This window comes from Danio rerio, chromosome 15 (genome assembly GCF_052040795.2).
Source record: "Danio rerio strain M-AB ecotype USA chromosome 15, GRCz13ab, whole genome shotgun sequence".
Lineage (NCBI taxonomy): Eukaryota > Metazoa > Chordata > Actinopteri > Cypriniformes > Danionidae > Danio > Danio rerio.
Window position 1 is genome coordinate 16,099,508 of NC_141035.1, and position 27,771 is coordinate 16,127,278.

Sequence of the window (27,771 nt, forward strand, 5' to 3'; positions counted from 1 at the left end):
AAAACAATGCAGGTTGCTGACTTCACGAGTAATTAATTATTTACTCAATAGATTTGTTCTAATGGAGGGAGCGATTCTATTTGAGAATTACCAAAAGAATTACATATTTTATCCATACCCTACTGATGAGAAAAAAATAGTAGTTTATAGTTACTATATATTATATAGTTACCATAGTAGCTTATAGTTACCAGTTCTATTGAATTGCGATCCCTGGGGTAGGTACATTATATTAAAGACACAGCAATAGCGTCAAATGCAGCAGATTGATTTTATAACACCAGATTAAACTTTCTCTCCCATATACAGCACTGACGTACAATAAAAAAAATTGTGTGTGTGCGCCATTGCATGCAAGGTTTCTGTATTTATAACCACCTCAGAGGATATTGAAGGTCACAAGTCACAGGCATTGTCATTTTGGGGGTCGCGGGCTGAAAGGTTTGGGAACCCCTGGTCTACAGGCAACTATATATATATATGATTGGGAGTTTTCCTGGTGGTCAGTATGCAAATGTTTTTTTTTTTTAATTCCAAAAATAAAAATATTTCATCACTTTTCTACATCGATAGATAAGTGCCCGCAAGGACATTGCCAACGAATAGCATGTGTTTGTGTGCATAGAAATGTATTATCCTTCCTCCCTTTTTAATTTGATATAATCCATGTACTGAAACACCCCCCACTCCTGCTTTCACTTCTAACTATAACGGAGGGAGTTATTTGTTTGTGAATGAATCTTCATTATGAACGACTGTGAACCATCGATATCCCTGCATCTCAATGTGCATATGCACCTTTCTGATTGAAATGGTATATAACCCTTTTAAGTTACTTCAAAAACTAGCCATTACTTCACTTAGTTGACAATAATACAGGTTTCTGGCATCAGCGTCTTGTCATATTTATTTTACATTGTTTGCTGATTTTGTTTAACAAAACTAGCATAAGCCTAGTATTTAGTGCAAGTAGGTGCTAATTTGCTATATCTTTAGTGCAGTAAGTGACTGTTATATCATCAGTGAAGTTAACCATTTAGCACAAAAGTACGCATGGAGTTAAAAAAACTGGAGTTCATTGTTTCTTACTGCCATCGATTATTTTGAAAACATCAGATCAAAATGTGAGGGACTTTTCCAAGATGATGAATTGGCTTGGTCTCTTCTGGTTTCACAGTGCTCTTGATCTCATTACAGCTCTCCAGAGCAGAAATCGCACTCCTCACTTTATTTCTCTTAAATAATTCTCACATGCCCCGCACAGACAAATTATACTTCGCATACTATCAGCCATTTTCATCCTCAAGGTTACAGCACGCTTTGCCTGAAAAACCAGGAAGCACCAGAGAGACGAGTATTAATCAATGGTGGATTATTTCATGGTCTGGTGCCTTCAGATGGGTCTTATACAATATTAATGTGAAAAATATGTATAGACTTGCCCAGAGTCTGTCAAAACATGAAATGCTGAAGTAATTGTTAAACATTTGCTCATGAATATGCTAAAAACTTGTTGTTCGTTTTAACCTATCATACTCACATTAGACACATTACGTTTTAGCATTTCCACAACACTCTGAAATCTCTTGACTAATCACTATGCTCTCTTGATTGCATTTCCAGCCTTAAAGAAAGTTTAAAAGGCATAAATCATGAAGACAGATATTTAGCTAGTTTATATTTAAAATGGTATCGTGCTGCGCTTCACATCAGCGATGCTCAAAGAGACTTTGATACAAGCCCTAACTGTGGAGTTTGCTCTTCACATCACTGTTAATGTGCCAAATGTCCTAGATTTTAAAGGAACATCCATCTATGGAGTCAAATTTCGATACACAAACTTTAAACACACTGACTGTATTAATCATTTACCTTTCCCTCAAATGTTGCTTTCATAGAGATGGTTAAGATTATTGGACAAGGAATTAAATCAAACTTCCAATTTGCATTTTTTTTTATATAGCCAGTGTCCTTTCAGATTTACTGGAAATGTTTGGCTGGAGGGACATTTGGGTAAATTTATTCATGGAATGGGCCGTTGAAATTTTATCATGTCATATCAGTGAGATTTTACAATGTAGTAATGCACATGATCAAAATGTTATGCTTGTTTCCCATGGGCTGGAGGTTCATGGTTGGACAATGTTGCCATCCAAGAGTGTTAATCTTTATGTTTATGCCTATTTTATTATGCATTATGGTGTTATCAATGGTGGCATTAACATCTGATTCATTATTAAATCTGATTGACTAAGGGACATTTTCCATCAACTTGATTGACTGGTGGTTTATACAGTATAAAGCGTTTTATACAACATTTCATTCAAGTTCACAAGAGTACAGGGACTTTTCAAGCTGGCCTTGTAGGCTGTCATTCCATTCCTACTCCTTAGTATTGGTAATGATCTTATTTATTTATTTATTTATTTATTTATTTATTTATTTATTTATTTATTTATTTATTTATTTATTTATGCTGACTAGATAGGTAACACTTTAGGGTAAGCAACAACTGAAACTATCAACTACTGGCTTATTACTTGCCAATAATTAAGATATTATTTGTTATGAATACCTAAACCCAACTAATATTTTACCAACTATAAATAAGCAGAAACATGTAACATGTTTCAGTGTTTGTTTTTTGTTCTCTGTGATCTTTAATACATACTGGGTAGCTATGCAAAATATTTTCTAAAATGTCAATCAGGAATTTGTCTATATTATAAAGACAATAAAATATTAAAAATAACAAAAATCAAATAATAAAAATACAATTTCTAAATTGTAAAAAAATATTCGTTTTTATTTTACTTGATGCATTCGTTATTAAATGTTTGAATACTGAAATAACAGCCATCGGAAGGGGTCGGGCGGTGCTGGATTTGTGCGGACCTTGGAATAAAATCATGCAGGAGTAAGACGTCTACTTTAGCCAAACAGAACATTCAGACACATTCACATCTTTGCGGTTTATGAAAATAAAAGTCTTTGAATATTTTTCCAGACACATTTAGCTGCTAGGTGTTAGTCAGATAACGTTTCTATGTTCCTTAATGCCAACTGTGTAAATAATTTTTAATAAAATGCTAATGATAAACTGATGTTCAAGAGTTCACATTTAGATGATGATTAGTAATAAGCTAGTTTGGCATGCTGTCCCAGGAGAGAGCCCTGAGCTCATGAGATCCACGAGCCCAGGGCGCCTTCCGTTAGCAGGTAGAGAGGGAGGTTTGAGCTCAAGTAGATCTTGAGAATCACCACCCCCCAGATGTAGTGTAAAACATTATGAAACATCAATATATGTGCATTGTCCATTAATATAAAATGCTTATCAGACATAAAGGTATTATGAAGTAAAATAAATAATGTATAATTTTCCTTTTTTTTTTTGGGCTAAGTCCATTTATTAATCTGGGGTCGCCACAGCGGAATGAACCGTCAACTTATCCAGCACATCTTTTACGCAGTGGATGTCCTTCCAGCTGCAACCAATCTCTGGGAAACATCCATAAACACTCATTTACACTCATACACTATGGACAATTTAGCCTACCCAATTCACCTGTACCGGATGTCTTTGGACTGTGGGAGAAACCAGAGCACCCGGAGGAAACCCACGCGAGTACAGTGAGAACATGCAAACTTCACACAGAGACACCAACTGATCCACCTGAGGCTCGAACCAGTGACCTTCTTGCTGTGAGGCGACAGCACTATCTACTGTGCCACTGTGTCGCCTATAATGTAGCCTAAAGTTTTATACATTATATTTATGTTTTTAAAAACAGCTTACATCAGCAAATAAAATACAAGGAAGGCCAACTGGGCAAAAAGGGATGTCTTTCAGACTATTTTAGAAGCTGTCACTCAATAATTCTCACCATACTTAAGGTCTTGGTCTCTTGTTTATCCTCAGAGCATCCATGTGGGACAAAAAAGGCATCTTAACTTCATCCTTCATAAAATGGAGTTTCCATTTGATGTATAAATGTAAATCGGCTCATTCAAAGTAGCATCGCTGCGCATAAAAAAAAAAAATGTTATGAATGCATGCTACACTTTCGACTGTACATTGTGTTTACTTTTTCTTATAATGCACAGAGTTTTTAGCTCGGACAGGCTCATCCACTTCATCAAACTCCGTCTTTAAAAATCTATAGCGGAATAAAACGAATAAAAGCTTGCTAATCAACGTGCTGTAACATTGAAAACATATGATTCGATTCGCGCCTTCCGATTGGTTCTCGGGATATAGCGGCTTTTGCTGTCAAAGGCAAGTGGCATTTAGAGGCTTTTGTCAACGAACTCTTATTTCTAAATGTGCTGACGCTGGGATTTGGATGATTAGAAGCAAATCGATTTGTTGAACATGTACTAAGTGCCTAAAGTATTCACTCAATGTCATTAGCTCATTTTTGGAGGAAGTTGTGTTTAGCAGCTTTTGCATCTGAACTCTTTATGTATTTATTTATTTTATTATTGTTTTTTTTTATAAAAAGCTTCGTCATTTGAAAACAAATCAATTATTTATGAGTGAATTATCGAATTGCTCAATTTTATTAAAAAATGCTGATTTGTTTATGACATTTATGAAAAAACTTATCAGCAAGTCACTAAATCTTTTACAATGTTTAAAAAATGGACTACATCGCTACGGTTCTTATTGTGCAATATGAGAATTAAACAGACTCAACCAGCATATCTTGTTAATAGTGTGACTGACTGACTGACTGACTGACTGATTGATTGATTGATTGATTGATTGATTGATTGATTGATTGATTGATTGATTGATTGATTGATTGATTTTGATTTGTAGGATCTGAGGAAAAAACTGAGGTTTCCAGATATTTCAATCAAAGGTAAGGCCCCACAGAAGACTCATGACACTGGAGGAACTATGATTTTTATGTTTACTAGTAAAATTTTTACATAATTTAGAATGAAACCGCTCCTCATACAAAACAACTAGAAAAACAATCTAGTCATCCACTCTCCATTTATCCACAATCCACACTGTACAACTAGAACCGCTGCCTACCAGTTTTGTAATGGTCATATAAGAGCTGATGATTCAGCGAACAATGCACATTGATTGTAAATTAACGTGCAACTGAAAGGGCAAGGGGTACTCTATATTATTTTATATTGTATTTGGGTTTAAAGAGGGGGATTTAACTCACTGTGAAACCAGATTTATTTTGCTAATGTTTTAGATCCCTTTAGAGAACAGCTCTGATAGCAATTACTTCAAGGTGATAGAACATAATTTATAAATCATAACCTCCCAAATTGGCTAGTATATTGATTTGCGTTTCCTGCCATGTTCAATTTTTCAAATGCATTTGGCAGGTGGTGAGTGTTAAAGGAATAGTTGACTCGAAATAATAATGTACTCACAATTTGCTCATTCTCAGGTGGTTCTAAACCCTAATATGTTTCTTTCTTCAGGCGAACTTAAAAAAAGATATTTTGAAGCATGTTGGAAACATAACTATTGACATTCATAATAGGGGAGAACGTATTATGAAAATCAGTGGCTACCAGTTTCCATCATTCTTCAAAATATCTTCTTTTGTGTTAAATAAAAGAAAGACATGTTTGGAACATTAAGAAGGTGATTAAATTATGACCAGATTTTTCATTTTGTGGTGAAATATTCCTCAAATATCACTCAAACCCAACAAACAAGATTATGTCCAAAAGCAGGTGGTTCCAAACCTTAATAAGTTTTCTTTTTTCAGTCGAACTTAAAAGAAGATATTTTGTAGCATGTTGGAAATTGGTAACTATTGACAATCATAATAGGGGGAGAATGTGTTATGTAAGTCAGTGGCAACCGGTCTTCATCATTCTTCAAAATATCGTTTTTTTGTGTTAAACCGAAGAAACTTCTACATGTTTGGAACAAGAAGAAAGTGATTAAATGATGACCAAATTTTTCATTTTGTGGTGAAATATATCCCAAATATCACTTAAACCCAACAAACAAGATTAAATCCAAAAGCAGGTGATTTCAAACCTTAATAAGTTTCTTTCTTCAATCGAACTTAAAAGAAGACATTTTGAAGCATGATGGAAACATTACTATTCATAATAGGGGGGGGAAAGTATTATGAAAGTCAGTGGCAACCGGTTTCTATCATTCTTCGAAATATCTTCTTTTGCGTTAAACAGAAGAAAGAAACTCCTACCGGTTTGGAACAAGAAGAAGGTGATTAAATGATGACCAGATTTTCATTTTGTGGTGAAAAATATCTCAAATATCGCTCAAACCCAACAAACAAAATTACATCCAAAAGCAGGTTACAAACCCTAAGAGGTTTCTTTTTTCATTCGAACTCAAAACAAGATATTTTCAAACATGTTGGAAACGTAACTATTGACATTCATAATAGGGGGAGAAAGTATTCTAAAAGTCATTGGCAACTGGTCTCCATCATTCTTCAAAATATCATCTTTTGTGTTAAACAGAAGAAAGAAACTCCTACATGTTTAGAACATTAAGAAGGTGATTAAATTATGACCAGATTTTCATTTGTTGATAAAATATACCTCAAATATCCCTTCAACCCAACAAACAAGATTATATCCAAAAGCAGGTGGTTCAAAACGCTAATAGGTTTCTTTCTTCAGTCAAACTTAAAAGAAGATATTTTGAAGCATGAGGAAAACTGGTAACTATTGATTATTATAGTAGGTAGAGAATGTTATGAAAGCCAGTGGCTACCAGTCTCCATCATTGCTCCAAAAATCTTCTTTTGTGTGAAACAGAAGAAAAAAACTCCTACAGGTTTGGAACAAAAAGAAGTTGATTAAAAGATGACCAGATTTTTCATTTTGTGGTGAAATATCCCTCAAATACCCCTAAAACCCAACAAACAAGATTATATCCAAAAGCAGGTGGTTCCAAACCTTAATAGGTTTCTTTCTACAATCGAACTTAAAGGAAGATATTTTGAAGCATGTTGGAAACTGGTAATTATTGACATTCATATTAAGAGGGAGAAAGTATTAAGTCAGTTGCATCATTCTTCAAAATATATTTTTTCATGTGAAACAGAAGACAGAAACTCCTACATAGATGAAACAAGAAGTAGGTGATTAAATGATGACCAGATTTTTCATTTTGTGGTGAAATATTCCTCAATTACTACAAATACGATTATATCCAAAAGCAAATCATCAGGCATCCAATTTTTATTTCAAATTTTTGAATCAGCATCTCTTGAACATTAATCCAGCACATTACTGATGCAACTCTTTTTCTATTTATTTTTACAGTATTTAAATGTGTGATATTGTGACTTTTACATTTCTCTGAAACTCAGAATTACATTTGAGGCGGTTGAGGGAGTTCAGAAACTGTTCTTATGCATAAAATATCTTCCTTTAGAATGACTTTGTGCTTTGTTACTTTGCAGATCTTTTTTCACACCCAATCAGCAACTCAAATACACTAAAGGAAGTTGAAAAATGAAAAAAAAGCATAATAGGATCCCTTCAAGTAGGACATCTTCCTCCAAAATCCATATTGAATTTCTCCCAAGCCACAAAGTGCTTCTCCCTTTTGCCGTTTAATCCATGCAGTGATTTTAGCATTGCTGTGCAGATGATTAATTAAACACTGCAGTGCTGAAGACTGTGGTTAACCGTCAATGATGTGGCTCAGAGGGTTTTGAGTGAGGGACTGAAGGCCTGTCTGTTCCGATCCCAAGAGAGGGAGAAAATGAAAGGATTTAGGTTTCTTATCGGAGTGCTGCGGGTGTCCATATATCCAACTCTTCCATTGTGACATTGTTCTCAACTGGAGTCTCAGAGAAAAACCTAAAGGCTACAAACACTCTGTCATGAAAATAAAAATAAAAAAGCATTGTGAAAATGAAGAAAGGGGTTTAAACAACAATGGTCCGACTGCTGTTCTGAATTCATGATTGCAAGTATTTGTACGGCAGCTTAAAGTAAAATAAGTAAAACTGTCACAAATGCCAAAGTCAAACAAGTGCAACTGATTTACACATAGTCACAGTTGGAAGGACAATGCTTGCCAACAAGGCGGATTATGACCTTATCACAGAAAGCCCTGGAGTTTCACCGCTGTCTGCTGGAGATCAAACAGGACAGCCCCAGGCTTCTGTTGTTTGACTGCAATATATAATCAAACCTGTCAAATTCACTGCAGTACGACTCAATACTAATTACAAATGCTGGACTTGTTTGTGCTTGAAGCTGGGAAAATGCAAGATTGCTCAGTTAACGTCATCAAATGAATTGGCAAAAATAAGGGATTCCTTAGGGTTTGGAGCTTAAATGTCAACACTGTCAAAACAACCAATGTTCATGTGGATCCATGACTTGACTAAACTTTTTGTATTTTGGATATCAGGCCAGTAGATGGCGATATCAGTTTGTAAAGAAGCACTACATGTGTGCACATATATGCTGTGTCCTGCTTTGCATACTTATACTACGCCCTAAAAGTAAATACTTTTGAGTATGTAAAAGATGAGTATGTAGGTTTGGGACTACTTCCTCGTTAACCGATGTTGCTTACGTCCCCTGTCAACCATCTTGACACATCATCCACATTTCTTTCATATTCAATTACCTACCTTATTGGAGAAGCAGCAGCAAGATAATCTACCATTCATGAGTCTTTTATGCAGAGAAATCTCCTCAAGCTTAAATCTGAAAGTGTGCCGTGTTTAAAGCTATTGATTCATCTATAATAAAGTCGACTCAGAGTGGTTCAAATGAATCATCCTGGTAACGAATCTTTAGCCGTGTTGGCGTGATGTTGATATGGAACTAAAGCCCCACCCATTTGTTGCACGCACAGGACGGGAAAATTGAAACCCCGCCCATAAAAACTGTAGAAGAAAAGGAAGAAGGAAGACAAACACTGTAGCAGATCCCAGTTGAATCACGTCCTTAAGACGCTGTGTTCTGAAGTGTGAGGGAAAGTTAGTGTTTTTATCCATACTATTACGTCCCAAGTCTAGGGGAAAACAACATGGACAAAATAATTGGAAAAAAAATGTTGTGGGTGGTGGATTTCCCAAACAAACAAAAAAATGACTGCAGAAGATCCTCTTCAGTCAACAATCAAACTTGTACACTCAGTTAAAAGTAATTGAATAGATTTATTGTAGAAAAAAATAGTTTAAATGAGCATCTCTTCAGGGTGGCCACAAGCCAGAATAACAAACAGAAAAACCTGCAAGGGAAATGAACTAAATTACTTTAGAACACAGGAAGCTTACCTTCCTCCCTAAACATAAACAAAGACAAAAGTAATCAGAAATAGAGCAGGCCACCCCTACAAGCTCAAACTCTCAAAAATTTGTAAACATACAGTACATGAACAGTTGTACAAGACTAAAGGTTGGTCGTTGGCCGGAGGGGTAGGGAAAATCCAGGAGCTATCCACTCCAACAACCGTCGCACCACAAACAAGCTCCCTGAACCCCACCGGAAGTTCCTTTTCATAGGCCTCCGCGACCAGCAGCCAATCAGAGGTTGGATCACATTAGAATGAGAGCCTATGGAATAACAGAAAACAACACAAGAAGGCGGGACAAAGAAAGTGATAAATGCAATGCACAACAAAAATAAATAAACTTTAGTCATAACACCTACCCAAAAAATGAGGTTGTGAAGAGTCAGTGGTTGAAGATTATTTTTGCAAAAATACCTTAGCATTATAGCCCCAGCCTTGTGCTGTGTTCCTGTCATTTTTCTGATGAGTGCTTCAGCAATCTACATGCTTACAACTGGGGATTCATCTGCCGTTTGTTAAATGAAGGATCAGAAAAGACTATTGATGTTTGGGACTTTGTCTGAGCTTGACAGGAACTTTAGAGTACAAATTTCATGGATCAGTTTGTTTTTCCATTTCACAAGTGTATTTGTGAAATGGAAATGGATAAATTAATTGTGCTTTGTTACTTGTAACCACTCCAAGCTGCTTGTAGTGTATCTGGTAAACTCTTTATATCCTCATATTGCGTCTAAAGCCACGGTGAAAATGTGACACGTGCTGCTTTGTTTCACATTGTTGTTGCAGATGAAATATAACACAGAAAATGCAATATAAACATTTTCCACTTGGCTTATTTCGCCCCAAGTGTAGGGGAAAATAATTATGTGCATTATAAACAAAATAAGGTTGTGAGTGGTGAACTTTCCAAGGGACATAAAAAAAAAAAAAAAAACGTATGCAAAAAACGCGGACAATTAGTTTAGAGTATTTAAATAGATTTATTGTAGAAAAAATGTACCATTTTAAATGGACATATCTTCAGGGTGGCCACCAGCCAAAATAACATACAAAAGAATCTGCAAAGTAAATAGTAGGGAAAATAATAAAGAAGGATGGAACGTGAGATTGACAGGGGGACTGGTGCAGTGGCAGCAGTAATGCGGTCGATATACCGATTTGTTGTGGTAAGGAAGGAGCTGAACCAAAAGGCAAAGCTCTCGATTTACCAGTCAATCTAAATTCCTACTCGCACCCATGGTCATGAGCTTTGGGTCATGATCAAAAGGACAAGATCTTGGATACAAGTTGCTGAAATGAGTTTCCTTCGCAGGGTTGCAGGGTGCACCCTTATAGGGTGAGAAGCTTTGTAACCCGGGAGAAGCTCGGAGTAGAGCCGCTGCTCCTCCAGAGAAATCAGCTGAGGTGGCTCGGGTAACTGTTTCGGATGCCTCCTGGACGCTTACCTAGGAAGGTGTTCCAGGCATGTCCCACCGGGTAAATCTGGGGCTCTCTGCTAAGACTGCTGCTCCCGCGACCCAGCCCCGGAAAAGCAAATGAAAATAAATAAATAAATGAATAATATGATATATTATTTATATTTTTATTAAATTATTATTATTATTATTATTAACAATAATAATAATATTATTATTATACATTTTACTAATACTACTTACTGTGTTTACTGTGTTTTTGATTATATATGGTTGTTCTTTTTTATGTAAACTTTATAAATGTTTTGGCATTACATTTGTAACATTTCTCATGCCAATAAAGCAATTATTAAATTGAATTAGATAGATAGATAGATAGATAGATAGATAGATAGATAGATAGATAGATAGATAGATAGATAGATAGATAGATAGATAGATAGATAGATAGATAGATAGATAGATAGATAGATAGATAGATAGATAGATGATCATCATGGCTGATGAGACTTGTGATCACTGAACATTCAGACTATTTATACACCACACATACACCATTTTAGCGTGGAGTTTTTGATGATTGATGTACATTTGTATTCCTTTGTTTTGCCTGTTTGTACCACACACTTCTGTTTGTCCCTGTTATGTAGGTAGGTAGGTAGGTAGGTAGGTAGGTAGATGATAGATAGATAGATAGACAGACAGACAGATAAACAGACAGACAGTAGTAGAGTTTTTTTTCCCTTTTTTCATTAGTCTCTTTCAAGCAGGTTAGATATTCTAGTATCTACAAATGGATACATGCTCTTCTCTCACACACACACAGTCCGAGGTAAATAATCGTTCCCATCTGACTACATTGCAACACAGGAACCACATCTGCTGAATCTGTAAACAAGCAGTGTGCCGTTCATCAGCCACAGTGGAAACGGCCAGAAAAGGCCTCATATTTCTCAAGCTGATTATATGAGCTGTGTCCTCGGGGCAGATCTGAAACAAATGGATCACACAGCCACAAGGGCTATCGATTCTTATCTCTATAAATATACATCTCCCTGCTAAATATTTCAAAGCTGTTTTGCAATGCAATTTATGCATTCAGAAAGCATGTTCCTCCCATGTTTGTGGTATGCAAAGCTCGTCTTGTTTTAAAGGGATTATTCTGTCACAAAAAAGAGGTATTGTCCAAATGAATAGCTATATATCATGAACCCGCCCACTTATTTTCAATTGCTTAATGGCTGATACCATATGTGAGTGTTGTGTTAAAATCAAATAAATGCCATTATAATCATTGATGGTGTCAACAGAATGCACATGAACATTCAGTGTCCGACATACTCCATATGCCGAGCTACAGCTGACAGCTGGACAAATGGGAGAGTATAATAATGCTCACTGGCAAACAATCTCTTAATGGGTGATTTAACTTACTTGTGTTACATTAAAAGCAAATAGAAGCCATTATATTTACAGAAGCTGTCTGTGCTAAACAGTATTTTGTCTGTTGAAGATATTGCCGATTATAGGAGAAATCCAAAAGTAAAAGTATGGGTACAAACATATGTCATGAAGAAAATGTTGTTGTGTTTTTTGGATCCAACAGCATTTAGGTTAAGTTTATTTATAAACTAATTTCAAGTGGATCACATGCTTACGATGGCTCGCGGCTGGTCCCAATTATCCAATTTGTGATTCACCAATCAGACGATTCCTAAGCCACTATACAGTAAATATCCTATAGTAGATAAAGTTTCATATAACAGCCATCTTTGTTTTAAAGAATCCTCCTTCTCCTCCTCCTTTCCTAGATAGGTGGCACTGTTGCCTCGCAGCAAGAACGTCACTGGTTCTAGGCCTTACCAAGCAAGCCAATGTTTCTGTGCGGAGTTTATCCCTGTGCTCACATGTGTTTCCCCTGGGTTCCCCGGTTTCCTCCCATCATCCAAAAACATGCTACTTAAGTTAATTGAATAATGCAAATCGGCTCCATAGACATGCTCCTAGTAAGTAGTTATCTCAATCACTATCTGTTCATTAGCTACTACAGCAGGGGAGTTCTCGAGATCTACCTGAGCTCAAACTCCCCTTTCGCCTTGCAAATCGAAGGAAGTCCCGGGCTCGAAGATCTTGTGAGCTTAGAGCTCTTTCCCGGGACAGCATACCAAACAAGCTTAATAATCAATTATCAGCTAAATTTGAACTCTTGGATTGATATCAAATCGAATTGAAATTATATGTGAATCAAATTATAAGCTTGTGAATCAAATCTGTCATTGCAGTTTGTCAGTTTTTACATTTTCATTTTAAAGTACAGTAAATATGCATGTATATGTTTTGTTTATATGCGTGAATACTTATGTCCATTTTTTTTTTTTTTTTTTTTGTACGTGATCTTTAAATAAAACTTAATATTTGGCTTAATGGAGCTGTCATCACATCAGCGAGTGCTTTATTAATTGGCTTAATATTTGCTGAAATAAGGTTATGTAAAAGTTTTTACATAATATTTTAATGCTATTAGCATTGTGTAAAAGCAAATAGAAACTATTATGATCACAGACACCAGCTTATCTAGTGCTAACAGCTTCATCTTTCAGGCTTTCAGGACGCTGAGAACTCTCTTCAGGCTTTGCCACTGTAGTGAAGGCCAGCTAGTTAAGTGCTGTGCAGGTAAACCTCACTCCTCTGACCTCTAATGGTGCTCTAGGGACAGACGCTAGAGCAGGGGTTTTCAAACTGGGGTCCGCGGCCCCCTGGGTGGCCGCCAGATGGCGCTAGGGGGGCCGCAAAGAAATTTTAGATCAATGAGCCCACATGGATGAATTTTGTGTCCCGCATCATTCTGAAGGTTAATATATTTTTTATCATAATTTGAGCTCAAAAGTACTGCAAAAATGAAGCTTTATACTTATGTCATTTAAATGCAGTTGACACTTTCGTGACACAGGAAAAGAAGCGCAGCGCCCCGCCTCCGTGGACGGGGACTTTTATTGAATAAGCGCTTCTGGCCAGGCGCTTCCTGACTGTGATTTTTGGCGCTTGTTTGCTGCACCTGAAGGCGTTTACCTTTCACTTACGCTTACCTCTTTTACGCTAAACAACTAAATGAATGCTCAGGTTTGACTGACTATATTTCAGTTAAAATACATGATCAATAAGAACATTATCGGTGGCTGAAAGCAGTAAAGTTACCCTGTTTATGGCTTGCGTTCCTAAGTAACCGATCAGATGGGTGCTGCGGAGCGCGCGCCTCTCTGCGCAGGCTTTACTCATAGGGAACAAATAGCATTTTAAAGACACGGCACAACATTGCACCTCGTCCACAGCGCGTCAGGCTTTTACACTTTGCATTGTACAAATATCAGACTTTGCAGCATGGCAAACAAACATATTAAAATTGTAAAGCAAAAAGTGCTGCAATAACAATGAATGGAGCTGTCATCACATCAGCGAGTTCTCAGTTTCACTCCTGTTACACTAACGACAGCTGGATGAGCTCTGCAGTGGACCTCTTACTCACATTGGTTCATAACTGGATGATTAAAAAAACTAAATTGTATACACACTGAGTAAAACCACTATAGCCTTTAAAAAATATAATGTATCTATTTGTGTTATGTTATAGGGCTAATAATTATTAAATATTAAAATGTATTAGTGCTCTGTATTTAATGGAGCTCAACATACCTGATCAAATTTTAATACTCTGAATATAAATGCATTTTTTTCAAGATGTTACACTTTTTCCCATATTTATTTGTGTAACTAATTTAAATGGAATGTTCAGTATTATTATTAATAGAACAAACTGGTATGAACATTTTAAAGTCAGCAAAGCTTCTAAAATTATGCAAAGTAAAACTTGTGGCTCTTTGAACTTGAATACCCAATACTAGATTGCATTTAGGAAACTATGTTTTATCATTGTAAGTCAGGATTGTCGACCTGAGTAAATTATGATGTGCACAAAAAAAAAGGAATAAAAATAAACAAAACACACTGAACCACTACAGCTTCCATTGTAGTATTGCTAGTTACAACAGTACAGTTAACTGTTTACAGGCTGATGAATGACAAAACTCTTTAAAACTTTAAAGCTTTAGATACATTTAGACTCTCAGCTGTAAGGGTAAATAAAGAAGAGTCTAGCTGTGCATAGGCTGAAAAAAAAGCATAAAAATGGCATAAAAACTGTGTAAAGTGACGACTTGTACACAAAATATGGCTTGATGGAATCCAGTGAGAGCAGACTACAATGAGTACTCCGCATTAAGATTTGATCAATAGATTGAAGCACTGAAACCATGTCAACTCAACTACATCTTACAAAAATTAATCCAGATAATAAATAATATAAATTTATTGAATAATATATAATAATATAAATGTATTGAATAATACAATTTTAAAAAATTAAGTACAGTTGTTAATTTGAGGGGGTGGCGTCATTTTTATTTTTGGGGGTCCCCGAAAGAATTCGCCCTACACAAAGGGGCCCTCAGCTGAAAAAGTTTGAAAACTCCTGCGCTAGAGGATGTACTTTTTAGCCTCCTTGGTAGATCAACTGACTCCCATGGTGTATGTTGCTGGTTCGATCTCAGATCGGAGCAGGGCGGGTGGTATAGATGTTAATATTGGTGCCATGACCCAGATGGGAGTGAGGTTTAGAGGGGTTAGTGTAGTGGAGGCCAGCTAGTGAAGTGTTGTACAGGTAAACCTCACTCCTCTGACCTTGCCTCTTTGGTAGAGCACAGACACTAGGAGCCATGGTCTTTAGCCTCCTTAGTAGAGCAACCGACTTCCATGGGGAAAGTTGCCCGTTCAATTCAAGCTCGGAGTGGGTTGGGTGGTCTATGACTGGCAAGGATATACCACCACTTCCCTCTTTCTCCTAACACACCTTTGGACTCTGAAACACATGTAAACACACACACACTCATACATCTGCATTGGTCACTTTATGTAACATTGGACTGCAGGTTACCTCATACTACCTCTCTTTATATTATTAGGACACTGTTACTTCATCATATTCAGAAGCTTTTTGCACTTTATACTGTTTTGCATTTGCAAAACTTTGGTTTGCACTCGTTTCTATGTGCTCTTAAATGTAATTGTATTGTTTACAAATTTTTATTTTTACTTATATTTTAAAATTATAATATATGTGTGATTGTATTTATTTTAATGTATTTTATTCATATTCTATTTTTGTTTTAATATCATCTTTTATGCACCCAGGGTCTGAGAGTAACACAATTTTGATTCTCCATATGTCCTGTACATTTGGTTAAATTGAAAATTGACTTTGACTCTGACTTACAGGACACAGATGCCCTTTCAGTTTCTGATGCACTCAATAGTGAACTACTGCTGACAATAAGAAATCATTGACACTGCAAATTGTAAGTAAACAGTCATATATATATATATATATATATTTTTTTTTTTTTTCCTTATTTGTGTGAAGGTTGCTTGTGTATGAATGTTCTATATGCAAAATGGTTTTAAAACACTTCCCTAGGTGACACAAGCAGTTAAAATTAACAGAGAACTGAAGCACTGTATTTTTGTTCAGCAAAAAAATAAAAAATAAAAAATTCGAATAAATTTGCAACAGTTTAAATCTATTTTTTCACATTATGTCATTATTGTGTGTAGAATTTTGAGGAAATTTATTTATTTAATCTGTTTCGGAATAAGGCTGTAATGTTCAAAAAAAAATGGGGAAAAGTGTAAAAATCTGAATACTATTGCATGCACTGAATATATGTTTAAATCCCCTCTAAATCTCTGACTAAACTGTTAAATTATCAATGCCATATATATATATATATATATATATATATATATATATATATATATATATATATATATATATATATATATATATATATATATATTTTTTTTTTTTTTTCCTTATTTGTGTGAAGGTTGCTTGTGTATGAATGTTCTATATGCAAAATGGTTTTAAAATACTTCCCTAGGTGACACAAGCAGTTAAAATTAACAGAGAACTGAAGCACTGGATTTTTGTTTAGCAAACAAAATAAAAAATAAAAATAAAAAATTCTAATAAATTTGCAACAGTGTAAATCTATTTTTTCACATTATGTCATTATTGTGTGTAGAATTTTGAGGAAATTTATTTATTTAATCTGTTTCGGAATAAGGCTGTAATGTTTAAAAAAAATGGGAAAAAGTGAAAAAATCTGAATACTATTGCATGCACTGAATATATGTTTAAGTCCCCTCTAAATCTCTGACTAAACTGTTAAATTATCAATGCCATTTCCCTCCACCAAAAAGGTCGTGTTCTTATTTAATCCATTTTGTCAGCTTTGCTTGTTCCATTTCTGCTGTCAGCAATCTAATATGCTTTAAGGCACGGATGGTAGATGGATTTTTTTTTTCTTTGGTAATTTGATTCATTGATACTGCTGGCATAATGAAATGGGCTAGAACCTCTGACAATTTTACTGTCACACTGACATTATATCATCACTAAGAAAAGTCAGTAGAAATAGATTATCTTCTAAATAAACCAGCATAGACTTCTAAACTCATCCGGCATATGTTGCTGACCAAACTGTTATTTTCAACTTCTGTTCTTTTTTATTAGACACTTGAAACTAGAAATGTCTTTTTGCCAAAGTAATTTATATTTTGGATTAACCAATTACAGATAGACTGTATATCAGCAACATAATAAAGTTTTAGTTCTTTGTTCAAAGAAAAAGAAAACAGTATTGGATAAGGATGAGCAAATATTGACATTAATTTTCATTTAAAAAATGGATCCAAAAGCTGACATCAAAGCAGTTAACGCATAACAATCAGAGTAAGCAGTTTTCACCACCTGGAGTTTCAGTAACACACTTTTCTATACACTTTTCTCTTTTAATAACTACACGTCCATTTCTTTGTTTATGCATCATGCCTTGCCAGTTAGAGCCGAGAGACGAAAGCTTTGCCTTAATATCATCAGCAACAATAACAATGATGCTAGCAAGTACACTGTACTGTAGTCACATCATTCCTTTTGTCAATATGACAAACATACCTAAAATGACAGTTGCGTCAGCTCAAAGTGTTTCAACATCATGTATAATTTAACATGATGCTGTCAGAGCATGTTTAAAGTGACAGCTGTTGTCTTCATCATGGCCTGCTGCACCTGTTGTCTCACAGTGCGTCTACTTGAATGAACAAAACAAAATGACTTGAGGCCATTTGATTTAACTCCATCTGTGCACAGAGTTGATCTCATCAAGCACACTTCCCCTAAAATAAAGTTTCTTTATTGGTATTGACGGTTCCACAAATAGCATTAAAATAATCCTCTGACAAAAAGGAAAAGTTTTTTTTTTTTTTTCAAGAAATACCATCCTACATAAAAGTGAATTATTTATTTCTAGTTAAGCTTTATTTCTTAACTGTACAATATTGTAGTGATAATTGGATTTATCAAATATTAACATCAACATTTTGGTATTGATATTAATATTTTAGCCTCTGTGAGGTCGCCAATAAATGTGGCAATAACAGATAAATAACTAATTTTAAAGGGGGCATCAGACAGCTTTGACTGTCAAAATTATTAATTATTAATTGTTAATTAAAATATACAAATGTAAAGGTGGTTATTATTTGGCCAAATCTGAAGGATAATAAGATTGTCTGACTTGCAGAGCCTTTTACTGCATTATCAACACAAGGAAGACACAATTGTAATACTTGTGTATTTATTAACAAAAGAGTATACAAGGGTAACTTAAATTATTAAATGTACATTAAATGAAGTGCATAGGCATGAATAGTAATATTAATAATAATAATAATTCCTTATGTACAGGTATAGACTTATAACAGTCCTGTGTTTCATTTCATTTTGTTAAACAGTTATGTTTGCATTGATTAGTCATTATTTAGTATTAGTGTTCCTATAAGATCAGGTTAGTTATAATGTGTTGATGCCATCATCATTTCAATTTGTATGTCAATCTGTATGTTCTGGCGAGTGTCGCTAGGGGGTGATTAGGGATACACAACTGAGTATCTACATGAACACTGAGTCACGAAATGCTTTTTCGTTCCACATGCGGTATCAAATTCCATTAAAACAGAAGTCGAAAGTTAAAAATGAAACACCCGAAATAGCATGAGACTCTGGAGGAAACTCTGGAGAGCCTGGTGATGTGAAATTAAATTATTTGTTTTATACTGAAACTTGCCTTTAAAAAGTGCTTCCTTGGTCTTATCTTGTTCATGTTTCTTTGCATGTTAAACACACATCAACCACAACAGAAAATGAAAAAAAACCTGCAACTGCGTTAATTGCGTAATCTTTATTTAACGCGTTAATTATTTAAAATTAATCGCATGCGTTTAAAAATCACCTGTACCGCATGTCTTTGGACTGTGGGGGAAACCGGAGCACCTGGAGGAAACCCAACGTGAACGCAGGGAGAACATGCAAACTTCACACAGAAACACTATATATATATATATATATATATATATATATATATATATATATATATATATATATATATATATATATATATATATATATACATATATATACATTTTCAGAATTGAGCTTATGTTTGAATCTGTAGTGAAAGAAAGTTTTTACTCACGCTAAAGGTTTTTTGAGACTCATGGTTGATTTATTCTTGTTGCTGTTGTTGTTATTATAAATATTATTATTTATTTATTTACACCATTATGACTCTATGATTTTTTTCAACACATTTCTAAACAGAATAGTTTTGATAACTAATTTCTAATACCTGATTTATTTTATCTTTGCCATGATGACAGTACATACTATCTTTTGAAAGACGGAGAGTAAGGGAGATGGCTAATAAGTATAGTACAAAAAAGAGACAAACCATTAGAGCTGTGTCATGCTTTTTATTGATAAACAGAGGGAAAGAGGAACTCCCTTGCTGTGATATTTCAGCAATCTCATTAACAAGAATGTATCTTCTGTCTTTTTATTGACTGTACAAATGCTCAGGGAAAAATGTAAGCAGGTCTGATGAATTTTAAGTGCTGGTGATTTATGAAGTGTAGGATTTTTATCGGATATATTTTATCCATACACTGTAAAACCCAACTTTCAACTTTATCAAATAAAATGAGTGTTTTTCACTCAAAATTTACTGAAAGTTAATTCTACTCATTTGAAAAGAGTTTTAAACTCAGTGTTGAAGGTGATAAGTTAATTATACCTCCTTACTTTATCTTAAATGGTGTAAGTACTCGTATAGATTTGTTTTTTTTTAACTCAAATGGTTTGTAGCAATCAGTTTCCTCAAACGGTTTGAGTTGCCTTGACTTAGTTGGTTTAGAGTTATCTTGATTTATTGGGTTTTACCCTGCTTAAATTGCATCATTTACTCAAATGGAGTAAGTTTACAGTACTCATTAGAATTAGTTTTTGAACTTAATTTGAGGTGATTTAGTGGTGCAATAGGTAGTGCTGTCGCCTCATGGTAAGAAGGTCACTGGTTTGATCCTCGGCTGGGTCAGTTGCCATTTCTGTGGAGTTTGCATGTTCTCTTTGCATTCGTGTAGGTTTCCTCCGGGCGCTCTAGTTTCTCCCACAGTCCAAAGACATGTGGTACAGGTGAATTGGGTAAGCTAATTTGTCCGTAGTGTATGAGTGTGAATGAGTGTGTATGGATGTTTCCCAGAGAGGGGTTGCCGCTGGAATTGAATCTGCTGCGTAAAAACATGTGCTGGATAAGTTGGCGTTCCATTCCGCTGTGGTGACCCCGGATTAATAAAGGGACTAAGCCGAAAGGAAAATTAATAATTAAACTTTTGTTGCAATTGGTTTCCTCAAATGGTTTCAGCTATTTTAACTTTTTGGGTTTTGCAGGATAAAAATGTCTTATTGTCCTTGCGTAGGAAACAAGTAATATACTCTGAGAAGAGTGAATGATATGACTGGTGTTATGAGCTTAGACATATTTTGACCCAAGCCATGCAGCAAAATCAGTTTGACACCTGTCAGGAAGCTAGTGTAAAGACTCCAAAATAGAGGTAATGTGATCACCGACCCTAGTTTCACATCAAGATTCTTACTTCTGAATTGTGCTGATATTGCATTTTGTTCAAAGAGGATTTAGAATCTGTAGGAAGCACATAAAATGGTCAATATAAAAAGAAGTAAAAGAGTTAGTCAGCCTTTCAGCAACAGAATCATACTGCATATAATGTTTCAGTGATAAAAAAGTCTTTACAACGATGGGCTCATATGTGAGGCTGACATTAAAGAGACCTTTTCCTGTTTTGAAATTAATTTAAATATGTTTGTATTGTTTACACACAGTGGCAGTTATTCAAAAGCTGACCAAGTAAAATACAGAAATAGTAAAAGTCCAGGAACCGAGCCTTGGGGGACATCATTATGAAATGATGCTGTTTTCAAAATTGAACACCTTTAAATTTATCCTCAGAGAAAATCTGCGGTATCGAAAGGCTTACTGTTAGATATGTGACCACCCATATTATGAAAATCCACATTTACATTGTTGTGTGTGTTTGTGTCTTCATGTGTGCTATAACCTGCCCTGAATCTGTCTCCATTATTTGTCAGACTGTCAGTCTGCCTCCCTCAACCCCACACGGCACATGGCACTAAACTGTCCTTGTATTGAGCAGCGCTCGACAGAATGTCTCCATTAACAACTTGCCTAATGCACAACAACCCTGATCCTAACCCTGGGCGACAGTAACGTACATCCAACAAACAAGCGACAAATAAACAAACACACACACACACACACACACACACACACACACACACGCACATACTTCAGTCACACCGAATAAAAAATTTTTTTGTCCTTTTGTCTGCTAATACTTAAACACTCTTAAATCAATATATAAATTTACTCTCAAGTGCCCCTATTATGCATTATAAAAGGTTATATTTCGGTTTTTGGAGGTCTCCAACAACAGGCTGATAATCATAAAAGGTCAAAAAATACTTTCATTGTTTTATAAAATGCATTTATTTTTACCTACTTATCCCAACGACTTCCATACGATTTGATGATTTGTTCAGCGATTCATTTGTTCCCAAACCCTTCCTTAGTGTGATGCTAATCTGTGCTAATTAGTCCGATGACTAAGTCTGTTGTAATCAGTCGACTGCAATTAGCACGAGATGGAAAGAAACGCCCACCACAGTTATGAGGTAGCCTAGAGTATGTGTGAGGGCCCAATGCAGGAATGCATTAAAGCAATGCAGTTTAATACCAGCATACATTCTATTCTTAACCTTAACCCCAAGTAATAACAACTACACACATTCAGTATTAATCCACAGAGTGGAAAAAGTCAAACTTTTTTAAAAACTGACCATGCCACGTGTGTAGGAATGGTTGATGGTGCTCATAGCAATGATAAACGACAGAAACTCGTTTAAATCAGTAAAGAAAGAAGCATGCACCATGTTTTCAAAGTGATTTTGAATCACATACGTGAATAGCATATAAAGATATAACCTGAGAGATACAGTACAAGCACTGATCCATAATATATAAGTAATTACAAGCTGCACAGAGCGATTACAAGTTACAACATACACCTAAATACTCATTTTGCAAATTACAGAAAACAAGGCAACCATTTTAATAACTTCTGTGTAGAAAGGAGAAACCATTTACAGGGCCTGAAGGAAGAAGAAACTGGAGTCACGCTTTATTTTGATGGTTTGTTTGTTAAATTTAAGTTACACTGCATCTACATGCCAACTAATTCTCATTAGATTATATGTGGACTGTTAGGTTGGAGTTAGGGTTTGGGATAGTGTGAGTTGACATGTACTAGCAAATTTTCTTTTAGTCAGTTAAATGTTTGTTGAAGGAGCAGTATCAACAGATATTTAGCAGACAGTCTACTAATACTTACTGTAAATGGACCATCAAAATAAAGTTTTACTGAAACTGGTCATATCATGTTGTAACAGTTACTGACGAAGTCCCGTACATTACTACTGAATTAAGAATTCCTTTAACAAATGGCTGGCGAATCTCTTGTTGCAACATAAGTTACTCTATTAATCACACTAAATGTTTTCACATTAAGCCCATGGTATACTGTGGTTTTGTTGTGAAAATGACCATTTATTCCCTACAGCTGCACATCTCTCAGGGCCTTATCACACTATGCTATCCGAACTGTGCCCAGGCCCATTTCCCAGATCATTTGAGAAGTGTGAGTGCTCTGAATCGGGCTCAGGCAGTGAGTGAAATTCACTTGGGCTTTGGTGCGGTATGCTTGTGTGTGAGTGCAATACGTGCCTGAGCCCGAAAATGAAAGCGAGACGTGACTTTTAAGGGGTTGTTTCATATGGATTTATTAATCATTCTTACTGTTTAAAACTGTCATAGTTTATTAAAGATGCAAACCCCTCACTGCACATAGCTGCACCTTCAGCAAACCTCATAATTCCTGCAGCACGGGGACTTAATGGTTTTTTATGAGCATCAAAAGTACACTGTAAAAAAAAAAAGTTGAGTAAACTTAAAATAATTAGGCAACCTATCACACATAGCTTTTTGAGTTAACTCAACAAACAGGGTTTGAAGACCAGTGAACTCAAAATATTTTGTTGAATTCTTTAGTTCTCTGAACAAAAAGTATCATGTTCACCCAACAAGATATTTTTGTTTGCTGAACAAAAAATATCATGTTCAAACAACAGGATATTTTTGTTTGCTGAACAAAAAATATCATGTTCATTCAACAAGACATTTTTGTTTGCTGAACAAAAAATATCATGTTAACCCAACAAGACATTTTTGTTTGCTGAACAAAAAATATCATGTTCAACCAACAGGATATTTTTGTTTGCTGAACAAAAAATATCATGTTCAACCAACAGGATATTTTTGTTTGCTGAACAAAAAATATCATGTTCAACCAACAGGATATTTTTGTTTGCTGAACAAAAAATATCATGTTCAACCAACAGGATATTTTTGTTTGCTCAACAAAAAATGTCATGTTCACCCAACAAGATATTTTTGTTTGCTGAACAAAAATGATTATGTTTACCCAACAAGATTTTTTTAGTTTACTGAACAAAATAAAACAAACTGATTCATTATGCATTTACTATTAATTTTTAGGATTCAAATTAAATACACAAGAATAGTCAATTCACTTTTTTTATGTTTAACTGTGTTCAAATCACAATCCAAAACATTTGCATACAAAATCAGCATTTGACATTAGCCGTGTTCAGCATTGGGCTAGTTTGTACACAACTAGTACTGAATGTTTCCAGATTTGAAAAGATTGTACACTGCCTCAACATAAAATAACTGGCAACCTTACTAAAACCAAGCTATTAGTGTGTCTAAACACTCAAACCAGGTGAATATACAATCATCTAATCAGAGTAAACCCTAAAAGCCACTCCATTCATACAGTCTTTAAAGTGTACTGCACTTTTGTCAACAAAGTACATAAAGTCCAAAAACAGACCTCAAAACATTGAAACAGTGGCACATTAGGAAGTGGTCACGGGTCAGTTGCCGTTACTGTGTGGAGTTTGAATGTTCTCCCTGCGTTCACGTGGGTTTCCTTTGGGTTCTCCGGTTTCCCCCACAGTCCAAAGACGTGTGGCACAGGTGAATTGGGTAGGCTAAAATTGTCCGTAGTGTATGTGTGAATGAGTGTGTATGGATGTTTTCCAGAGATGGGTTGCAGCTGGAAGGGCATACGCTGCGTAAAACAAGTTCATTGCGCTGTGGCGACCCCAGATTAATAAAGGGACTAAGCCGAAAAGAAAATGAATGAATGAATGAACTGAACTCTCGCAGATCATGTGCCACCAACCTCCATAAAACATGCTGAATCACTTAAAAAGTACATTTGAGTTCTTTTGGGTGTTCCATATTTAGTCTATACAAGAGGCTGAACAAGTAAGCGAAGGCTGCAGGCAGATGTGTGATATCCTGAAGTACTATGGCCTCCTCCAAGATTTTAGCGAGGTTCATCACATATTGCAGGGATGCAGAAGTGCCATTATCATCTTCCACCACAGTGAAGATTCCAATCCTTTAATCTCTGGTGCTGTGGTCTTCAGGGTCCGTGTCCTTATAGGAGATTAAGTAATGGGAAAATTAATTGATGTGTAATATTAATTACTACTTATTAATGTTATTACTATTATGCAAAGAAAATAAAAACATGTAATACTTTCGTACATACAAACAGTAACACTTTGAATAGTCTATAATATATAATAATTTAACAATATATTGACAACTTTTTAATATTTAGCAATTTTTTAAACTTTTATTTTACATAAAATTGCAAAGATTTACTTTTATTTGATACAGTTTCAATTGTGAAAGTTGTTTATTGTCCTGTTTAGAATATAACTGAGCCTTTAATTGTCATTCATAAGGGATTTATAAAGCATAAATAGTCCTCACTTTAGATTAGGTCACAACTGGATGAAGTTAAGCTCATAAAGCATATACTAACATACAAAGTAACTATTATTACATACCTTAATATTAGGATATTTAAATGTTAATTTGAATAGTTTATTAATCGTGTACTTAAGCATTCTGAATGATCTTAAAAACACCAACTATTCTTAAATAACTGGTTTGTAAATAATGCAATACTTAAATTAGTAATACAAATGAATCATTAAAGTTAAAAAAAATACAATCATTGAGCACTTCATGTAGAGTTATGCTTAACAGAAAATAAATTAACTATTCGCTAATACTAAATAAATTATTTATAGCGTGCAGCTATTAAAAGTGTTACCAAGCAGACTAATAAATGTAGAATAGGGTATGAAAATGGGTAACTTACCAGACATATCTTGAGAAAGCAAGCAGAATTTTTACGAAGAAAAATTGGCAATCCCTCAAGAGCTGCTCTTTCTCGATCGGTGACAATATCAGTGACCTAAAGGAAAGTCATTTACAAAGGGTGTTTTACAATCTTGTTGTTTTGTAAGTAAAAATGTACTTAGTACATTTAAATGAGCATAGTATTTTATTCATGCTGTTGAAAAAACACATGGCTTTATTTTTAAAAAAGAATTTTGTGGTTTCCATACAATGGAATTTGATAATAGTTGTGTTGGCAAATTTAGAAAAATGTTTAGTTTCATGTGACAATTACTTTGAGTTAAAAACTACAGCTATTATTTTCTATTTTCCTCTTTGAATGTATTCATTTGAAATGGTCACTCAAAACAAGTGAAACATCTGTTATTTATCTTACTTCCATCTCACAATCAAAACACAACTTGACACAATTAAAATTAATGCAAAAGGTCTGGACAATTAAATTGTTGCAATTACGTTTTATTAGACTGTATTACCTGAGCATGAAATTCTTGACAGGACAAAATATGTTGCACATGTTAAAAACATCAGACGGGTGTATAAGAAAAAAAAATCTTAATGAGTACCTGCTCATCCATCTTGTTTAAAGTTGTATCCATCTCTGGACCCATTGAATCCCTTCTTTTCTGTAGAGTTTCAGGAGAGGTGCTGTATATTTATCAAGTCACTCGATTAACTGTCTCAGGAGATCTACATTACAGATCTGAGAAAACTCTGTGCAGATCTACAATATACAAAAAAAAACATACATATTAATTTTTACACATAATATATATATATATATATATATATATATATATATATATATATATATATATATATATATATATATATATATATATGTAAATGTAAATATTTAAATGTTCAAATGCTGAATACAGATGTATTTTGAATTACCTATAATAATAATGTTGTTTGTTATTTTTAGCATTATCATTACTACCTTGAATGAAACCAAAGCAATTGCAATATAGTGACTTACCTCTTCCTTAAAGTCCAGGTTATCTCTCTCTAATTTCTTCCTGGCTAAATCTCAACAACTTCTTTTGGGCAAAGAGAAAAGGTTTCTTGCATCTGCTGGTGAATGACCGTCAAATTTCACTGATGATAGCAAGTCTCACCTCCTCAAGGAAATCTTGCATTGAATTATGTCATTGTCAATATTTCAGTCCTTTTGAGCAAAAAGAAAGAAAAATATATATTTAGCCCTTTATATTTTTTATGTAAATAAAAGCTAGCTGACTGTTAAAGCAAGTTGGTCTGAATATGATAGACATTTAGTCGAGCTAACAAATCAAGCAATGAATTACATAAAAATCACACGATTTTCACACAAATTACACAGTTAAACACGTCACCGTTTGTTCCACTGGCTTTGGTTCGAAGGGAAAAAAGGTTATGATGTGCGCAATGCTGACAGCAATCTAGATAAACATGACATAATCTTATATTTGACTTGGATACCTGATCTGGTATGTTATATGATACTCATTGTATTAATCGTGAGTTATTAAAGCAAATGACTCGATTGAAATCGCTATTTGTTTCAAATACATTCACTCTAAACTTTTATTGATGTAAATAGCCAAAACCAAGTGCACGAAACAAGTAACTCACGGCTAAATTATAACAAATAGTTCCGTATTAGGATACACGCGCACATCAAAGCCATCATATCAAATAATATAACGTTAGATGACAACAAAAAAAGACATACATACCTATGATTTAGCAGAAACGTCGTTGGCCTGCTCTTAACTAGGGATGGCTGACGTGAAACTGATGTTTTGACACAGTGTCGAGATCCCGAAGCGCAAGTGTTTCGAATCACTGCACCGAAGCATGATCCGAAGCACCCAAGTCACATGACTAAAGTGTTTCGAAACACCTAGTCACGTGACTAAAGCGATTCAAAGCATCGATCAGCTTAGAAACGTTTCGAGACCTGGTGAATCCTAATTTAACTGCCAAGGTCTCCAAATTATCTCTGTCTTAAATGGCTTAGAGCACTGTGGGTTTGCTTATTGATTCTATGCTTAGCATGATGTTTTGGGTTCGAATCCCGACTTCAAAATCATGGTTTTATGTATTTTAATCATGTTTCTGTTTTGTGTAGCCTAAATAGGATACAGCTACAGTTACGCCATCAATTTAGCATCATTTTTGT

At 34.9% G+C, this 27,771-nt stretch overlaps 2 long non-coding RNA genes across 2 annotated transcripts; both read right to left on the minus strand.

The window, feature by feature from the left end:
- Positions 1-24,686: 24,686 nt before the first annotated feature.
- Positions 24,687-26,309, minus strand: LOC147840544 (uncharacterized). Its single transcript, XR_015508857.2, has 3 exons — positions 26,171-26,309; positions 25,564-25,659; positions 24,687-24,827 (listed from the first exon to the last, which is right to left on the minus strand). It is a non-coding gene; the product is annotated as an uncharacterized LOC147840544 (long non-coding RNA).
- A 277-nt stretch (positions 26,310-26,586) lies between these two features.
- LOC148679595 (uncharacterized) lies at positions 26,587-27,425 on the minus strand. The gene is made up of 2 exons (XR_015944982.1): positions 27,326-27,425; positions 26,587-26,775 (listed from the first exon to the last, which is right to left on the minus strand). It is a non-coding gene; the product is annotated as an uncharacterized LOC148679595 (long non-coding RNA).
- Between the last annotated feature and the right edge of the window lie 346 nt (positions 27,426-27,771).